The 7,500-nt window shown below is 42.0% G+C and overlaps 1 protein-coding gene and 2 long non-coding RNA genes across 3 annotated transcripts in view; all 3 read right to left on the minus strand.

Annotated features, from left to right (window-relative positions):
* Positions 1-7,500, minus strand: part of LOC124401076 (antigen WC1.1-like) — an 88,377-nt gene that overhangs the window by 38,285 nt on the left and 42,592 nt on the right. The window lies entirely within an intron of this gene.
* LOC124400898 overlaps positions 875-7,500 on the minus strand; it is a 33,240-nt gene continuing 26,614 nt past the window's right edge. Inside the window, exons 2-3 of the long non-coding RNA XR_006928486.1 lie at positions 979-1,035; positions 875-888 (exon numbers count right to left, since the gene is read on the minus strand). This is a non-coding gene — a long non-coding RNA (uncharacterized LOC124400898). The remainder of the gene's footprint in view (positions 889-978; positions 1,036-7,500) is intronic.
* Positions 2,078-7,500, minus strand: part of LOC124400902 — a 5,582-nt gene continuing 159 nt past the window's right edge. Inside the window, exons 1-3 of the long non-coding RNA XR_006928490.1 lie at positions 7,392-7,500; positions 3,621-3,935; positions 2,078-2,184 (exon numbers count right to left, since the gene is read on the minus strand). The exon at positions 7,392-7,500 is cut by the window's right edge and continues 159 nt beyond it. This is a non-coding gene — a long non-coding RNA (uncharacterized LOC124400902). The remainder of the gene's footprint in view (positions 2,185-3,620; positions 3,936-7,391) is intronic.

Genomic DNA, 7,500 nt, shown 5'->3' on the forward strand with positions numbered 1-7,500 from the left:
TGTAAAACAACAGGCCTTTTGTTGTCAATTGAAAAAAGGTAAATTTCTAAATACAGACATTTGACTGTAAAAAAACTTTTTATTTTAACATTGCAGTGGCTTCCACTGTGTTATAACACCTCTAACAGTTTACTGTGGAATATTTAGTAGTGAGGAAATTTCCTGACTGAACTTATGGCACAGGTGGCATCCTGTCACGGTACCACGCTGGAATGTGTTGAAAAAAGCAGCCCCTAAACATACATGTAACAGTTTCATTATTCTTTAGATGAATGCCAACGTAAATAAAAGAATCTCTCTGTATGATCACAACAAGCACAATGTAGACAGTTCCAGTAACTCCTGAGAGGTTTTTTGGGATGGACTCTACTCAAATGAATGTGCAAAGCATTCCATGTCTTAAAGGAACACAGACAATCTGTGCGTAGGCGAGGGTAGCATTGCCTGTGACGGTGCTCTAATCTAATATGTTTTAGTAGCTCATATCTATATATAAGTTGAACTATCAATAGAAAATATAGCAATAAAAAAGTGTAGAAATATAGCTAAAATAGAAATAGGTGATGTTTACCTGTATTTATTTGAATATAGACTCCTCAGTCCTCAGTGGTAGATTAAACTGGATTAGAGGACAAAATGAACTGATGAATGTAAATATGAAGAGAATGTTATTTAAGAAATAAAGATTCAAGTATTAAAAGATGGTTCTTTTCAAGGGAGGGAAACTCACATTAGTGTTTGATGATTGTATCTGTCTTTTCCTTTCAGAGTGGTGTGACATGTGCTAAAAGAAAGCAGTACATCAGTTTATAAAACCTCAGTTTATAAAAACGTCAGATCCAGTGTTATGCGCTAAAATGCTCCTTTTGATGTTCCTGGTTCTTCTGGCTGAAATGAAATTATAGAAGAGAATCTCCACAGGACAGTGTTTTCATAAAGATGTAGAAAATGGTGGACAGGAAGATTGTAATATTGTACCTGTTGTGGTGGAGATTGTTGTTGATTTGGTTGTAGAAGTGGTGGATGCAGATACGTCTGTAACAGAAATCCATTTAAAATTGTATGTTTTAACCCTGGGAGAAAAGTGTAATGAGTGGAGACAGAATGCTGAAAAGTTAGCACACCCCTCTGACCTTCACAGGTGACTCCAGCATGAGAGCAGTCAGTGTGTTTCTTCAGGGAATGATGACAGTCCCACAGGTGAATCTCATCCCCTCGACACTTCACTCTGTTCAGCCAGACAGTCCCTTTACCAGGACCAAACCTATCAGCACTCAGCGCCGACCCACAGCCCAGCTGTCTGCACACCACCTGAGCGTTACTGATGTTCCACTGATCATCACAAACGGAGCCCCATGTAGCGTTATGATACACCTCCAACCTCCCAGAGCAGCTTCCCTTTCCTCCACTCAGCCTGAGAGACCAGTGTTCTACATCACACACATCACACATGAGGAAACACACCAACGCTGAATAACATCTCCAGTCACACACCTCACTACAACACCATGAAGATAAAACCTTACATTTACTGAAGATGCTGAAATGTCTCCTTTGATGTGTAATAAATAAATAAATTAATGAACTGATGAATAATAAAAGAATTTGAAGCAGGAAAATCAGCTTTGGGTTCGGTTCATTGAAATAATCTCTGTTAGTTAAATTTTTTTATGTAATATGAAGAAGTTCAGATGATCTCAGGATGGTTATATGAGGAAGTAATTTTTTATAAATTATTTTATAAACACATTAGAAAATATCTTCTGTCACTAACAAATACAAATAAATAACAAATAGCTTTTCTTTATAGATCTTTACTTGATCAATGTTTCTAATAGGGAAATGAGGAGCAATGTTCTTGTGTACCTTGTGGACCACCTGTGCAGGTAATTTGTGCCACCTCATCACTATTATCACATCTGTTCTGTCCCCAGGGTGAAGATGGACACTGCCACAGATTAGAGTCGTGTTTCCTACACTTCAGATAATCCAGCCAGTTAGGAGCAGATTTTACTCGAGCTTCAGTGTTTATCAGACGTTCACCTGTTCCACAGTTTAGCTCTTGACACACCATGTTTACTGTTTCATTATCCATCTGATTGTGACACACATTACCCCAGGTTCCATTGTAGAACACTTCCAGATTCCCCTTACAGCCCTCCGTGAGTCGGATCTCTTTAAACTCTGGTGGGAGAAGGATGATTTATACACTTCTACATATTTAATATATTTAACAGGTTTATTCTCAGTCATCACACTGATTTTGGAAGGTGAGAAGATGCCTGAGGAATGGAGAAGGAGAGTGCTGGTACCGAACTTTAAGCATAAAGGAGATGTGCAGACCTGCAGTAACTACAGGGGAATTAAGTTGATCAGTCACACCATGAAGTTATGGGAAAGAGTAGTGGAAGCCAGGCTGAGAGAAGAGGTGACCATCTGTGAGCAACAGTATGGTTTCATGCCGAGGAAGAGCACCACAGACGCATTTTTTGCTTTAAGGATGTTGATGGAGAAGTATAGAGAAGGACAGAAGGAATTGCATTGTGTATTTGTGGATTTAGAGAAAGCGTATGACAGAGTGCCAAGAGAGGAGTTGTGTTATTGTATGAGGAAGTCAGGTGTGTCAGAGAAGTATGTGAGGGTGGTGCAGGACATGTATGAGGACAGTGTGACGGCAGTGAAGTGTGCAGTAGGTACGACAGACTGGTTCAGTGTGAAGGTTGGACTGCATTAAGGATCGGCACTGAGTCCTTTCCTGTTTGCAGTGTTGATGGACAGGTTGACGGACGAGGTCAGACAGGAGTCTCCCTGGACTATGATGTTTGGATGATATTGTGATTTGTGGTGAGTATGGAGCAGGTTGAGAAGAGCCTGGAGAGGTGGAGGTACACGCTGGAGAGAAGGGGAATGAAACACAGTAGAAGTAAGACAGAGTACATGTGTGTAAATGAGATGGAGGGCAGTGGAGTGGTGTGGTTGCAGGGAGAAGAGCTGGAGAATGTGGAGGAGTTCAGGTACCTGGGGTCAACAGTGCAAAGTAATGGAGAGTGTGTTAGAGTAGTAAAGAAAAGAGTGCAGGCAGGGTGGAGTGGGTGGAGAAGAGTCAAATGAGTGATTTGTGATAGTAGGGTATCTGCAAGAATGAAAGGGAAAGTTTATAGGACTGTGGTGAGACCTGCAATAGTGTATGGATTAGAGACAGTAGCATTGAGTAAAAGACAGGAAGTGGAGCTGGAGGTAGCAGAGCTGAAGATGTTAAGGTTTTTCGTTGGGAGTGACGAGGATGGACAAGATTAGAAATGAGTTTATTAGAGGACAGCGCATGTAGGACATTTTGGAGACAAGGTGAGGGAGGCGAGATTGAGATGGTTTGGACATGTGCAGAGGAGGGGCATGAATTATATTGGTAGAAGAATGCTGAGGATGGAGCCACCAGGTAGGAGGAAAAGAGGAAGGCCAAGGAGGAGGTTCATGGATGTGGTGAGGGAAGACATGCAGGTAGTTGGTGTGAAAGAGGCAGATGTAGAGGATAGGGTGGTGTGGAGACGGATGATCCGCTGTGGCGACCCCTAATGGGAGCAGCCGAAAGAAGAAGAAGATTCTTAGTCATCACACTGTACCTGAGCACACGACTCCTACGTCCTCCTGGTGTCCACATTCACCCTCTTCACATAGCTGAAATCTGCAGTTCCACAGGGACGTCTCATTCCCCTCACACTCCACCTCATTCAGCCATATGGACCCAGTTCCAGGACCAAACCAGGCTGGTGTGTGGGTACTGAGGGCCCGTCCACACTGCAGCTGTTTGCACACCACATCTGCATCCTCAATACCCCAAGAGTCATCACACACTGTTCCCCATGAACCACTGTGGAAAACCTCCAGCCTTCCTGCACAGTCTCCTCCAGAACCTACCAGTCTGATAGAGCTGGGGCCTGGAATACACACACACACACACACACACACACACACACACACACACAAACAAACAAACATACACACACACACACACACACACATACACACACACACACACACACACACACACAGATGCAAGTATGTGGTAAAATGTATGAGTAAACTGTTTTATTTCATCAGCAAAACAGATTCAACATCAAGAAATACAAAAAATATGTAATATTAAATTTATAATGTTTACCAAGTCACCATACAGATCCTTTTGGCTTTTTAAAAATATTATGCAGAGGCAAACCTTATGTTTGTGTGTGTGTGTGTGTGTGTGTGTGTGTGTGTGTGTGTGTGTGTGTGTGTGTGTGAAAACACAACTTAATATGGATCTTACGGTGGCCGAGAAGTGCAAAACACATTAACAAATCCGAAAAACACAACGACAAGCCAGACAAACCGGAAAAGGTTGGTATAGTTTGCGAATGGAAACTTACAGATGATTGGACAAGACACCTGCCAGTCAAGATATACAGGTGAGTGACAGGTGTCTCGTCCAATTATCTGTAAGTTTCAAATTCTCGTCTCAGTTTTATTTATATTGAAATTCTGGTTAATTAAAATTCCTCACAGGTTTTATATCATTGCTATAAAGATGACACTCATTCTTTAACTTCCCCCTACAGATTTTCTTGTTTCCAGCCAGATCTCAGATCAGGTATCTCATAATTTAATCCCAGCAAACCTGAACTGCAGTTTTATCTACATGATGATCTCAATAAATGACTCTCTGATTTGGAGACTGAACACAACTTTGCACTTTATCTTCCTCTGAGGGATATTTGACCTCTACAACTCATCCAGAATGCAGCTGCATGATTTGATTTTAACCTCCTGAGGTTCTCCCACCCCATTGCTATGTTCCTCTACTGGTATCCTGCAGCTCCTGCATTAACACTGATGTTTGCCTACAAAGAGAAAACCAGAGCAGCACTGCTCTACCTCACAGCTCTTATCTCAACCTGCACTGCACCATGATCATGCAATCAGTTGGGAAGTGGGAAATCAGTCAATAAGATGTGTGTCTTCTGATCAGAAGGTCGTGGGTTCTAATCCCAGCACCACCAAACTGCCACTGCTGGGCCCTTAAGCAAGGCCCTCAACCCTCAAGTGCTCAGCTGTATAAGTGAGATGACTGTAATCACTCTGGATGAGAGCAGTAATGTAAATGCAGTAAATGTACAGTTGTGTTCAAAATTATTCAACCCCCAATGCTGTAAATGGTTTTAGGGAATTTAGTGTACATTTGTAATTGTATTCAGAATGAAATCCTACAAGGACTTCTTAAAGAACCATATGCAACTAAAATGACATCAATTAGTTTTGTAATACAGTAGTAAATGTTTCTTTTGTGAATTCTTCATTGACATAATTATTCAACCCCTTAAAGACTACCACTCTGAAGAACAGAGGTTCAATGAAGTGTTTTCAATCAGGTATTGAAAACACCTGTGGATATCAGGAGCAGCAATAAAGCCTAATAAGCACCAATTAGGCAGCTTTAAAATGACTGTGATACTCAGCTCCTTCTAGACACTTACTGGTGTGGTTACAAACATGGTGAGGTCAAGAGAATGGTCCAGGAAGACAAGAGAACAGGTGATTACTCTTTACAGGAAGGGCAATGGCTATAAGAAGATTGCAAAGATGTTAAACATACCAAGAGACACCATAGGAAGCATCATTCGCAAATTCAAGGCAAAGGGCACTGTTGAAACGCTACCTGGTCGTGGCAGAAAGAAGATGCTGACTTCGACTGCTGTGCGCTACCTGAAGCGTAGAGTGGAGAAAAGTCCCGATGTGACTGCTGAGGAACTGAGAAAGATTTGTCAGATGTGGGTACTGAAGTTTCTGCTCAGACAATACGGCACACCCTGCGTAATGAAGGCCTCCATGCCAGAACTCCCAGGCGCGCCCCCTTGCTGTCCCCAAAGAATAAGAAGAGTCGACTGCAGTATGCCAAAAGTCATGTGGACAAACCACAGAAGTTTTGGGATAGTGTTCTGTGGACTGATGAAACAAAATTAGAACTGTTTGGGCCCATGGATCAACGCTATGTTTGGAGGAAGAAGAACAAGGCCTATGAAGAAAAGAACACCTTGCCTACTGTGAAGCATGGCGGGGGGTCAATCATGCTTTGGGGCTGTTTTGCTTCTGCAGGTACTGGGAAGCTTCAGCGTGTGCAAGGTACTGGATGACAATGTGATGCAGTCCGTCACAAACCTGAGGCTTGGAAGACGTTGGACCTTTCAACAGGACAATGATCCCAAGCATACCTCCAAGTCCACTAGAGCATGGTTGCAGATTAAAGGCTGGAACATTTTGAAGTGGCCATCGCAGTCACCAGACTTAAATCCGATTGAGAACCTCTGGTGGGACTTAAGAAAGCAGTTGCAGTGCGCAAGCCTAAGAATGTGACTGAACTGGAGGCTTTTTTCCCCATGAATGGGCGAAGATACCCGAGATCGCTGCAAGACACTTGTGTCAAGCTATGCTTCACGTTTAAAAGCTGTTATAACTGTAAAAGGATGTTGTACTAAGTACTAAGATTGAATGTCACTTGGGGGTTGAATAAAACTGATAATGATGTGAGCTCAGAAAAGACATTTGTGGTTATTTCATTATAAATGTTATGTTATATTTGTCTGACCCACACATGCCTCTTTGATTTAATTGTAAGCAGGATGACTGAATGATCATAATCAATGTCAAAAAATCCCACTGATCCTAAAAGTCAGATAAATGATGGTGATCCAAAGTGATAAATGATGGTGGAATATGGAGGTCTGTGCTTGAACAAGGCTGTTTAACTACTACAGATTCACATGTCTGCAGGAACAGACTCAGGAACATAGAGGTCCATTCTGTCAAACCTCCACCTTCCACAACACCCAGAATAGAAAAACACCAACCGTGGCTGCTATGAACTTCTCCTCCACAGACACTGGAGCCAGAAACACACTGCATCTCCTCACCCAATCAACTTCTAATCATCTAACTTTATTTCTGCTTTTCTTTTTCTACACAGGGGTCACTGAAGGGGAAAAGGTGTGGAATATACAGTTTATATCATAGACGAGTGTAAAAGCACACACTTTCAGGATGGAATGACTGTATTTTACACAGTAATTACAGACAATCTGTTCTAAGGTCATGTAGAACTTCATCATGTAGAAGAACACCACAGATCACGTGTTTCTACTCAGTGTTACATCATGCCATCAGTTCAACACAAAGTTCATTCTTTTTTGAAAAAAGGGTCTTGAAGGGTCTTGTTTTTACATTTACACCACATCAGTTAACATGCTAATGTTGAAACACTGAATGCTAATGCTGCTGCTAATGAAATGGAGCAGCACATTTTATTTCCTGATGTTCTACAATTCTGTTCATTTGTAGCTGTTGTGTTTGTAGGTGGTGTTTACCTGAGCAGGTGATGTACAGATGTTCTCCAGAGGTGCAGTTGACAGCTTGTGCACTGCTGCAGTTCCCCAGATGAGCTTCACTCCCAGAGCAGCTGAAAGCCGTTACACA

Source organism: Silurus meridionalis, chromosome 18 (genome assembly GCF_014805685.1).
Source record: "Silurus meridionalis isolate SWU-2019-XX chromosome 18, ASM1480568v1, whole genome shotgun sequence".
NCBI classification, from domain to species: domain Eukaryota; kingdom Metazoa; phylum Chordata; class Actinopteri; order Siluriformes; family Siluridae; genus Silurus; species Silurus meridionalis.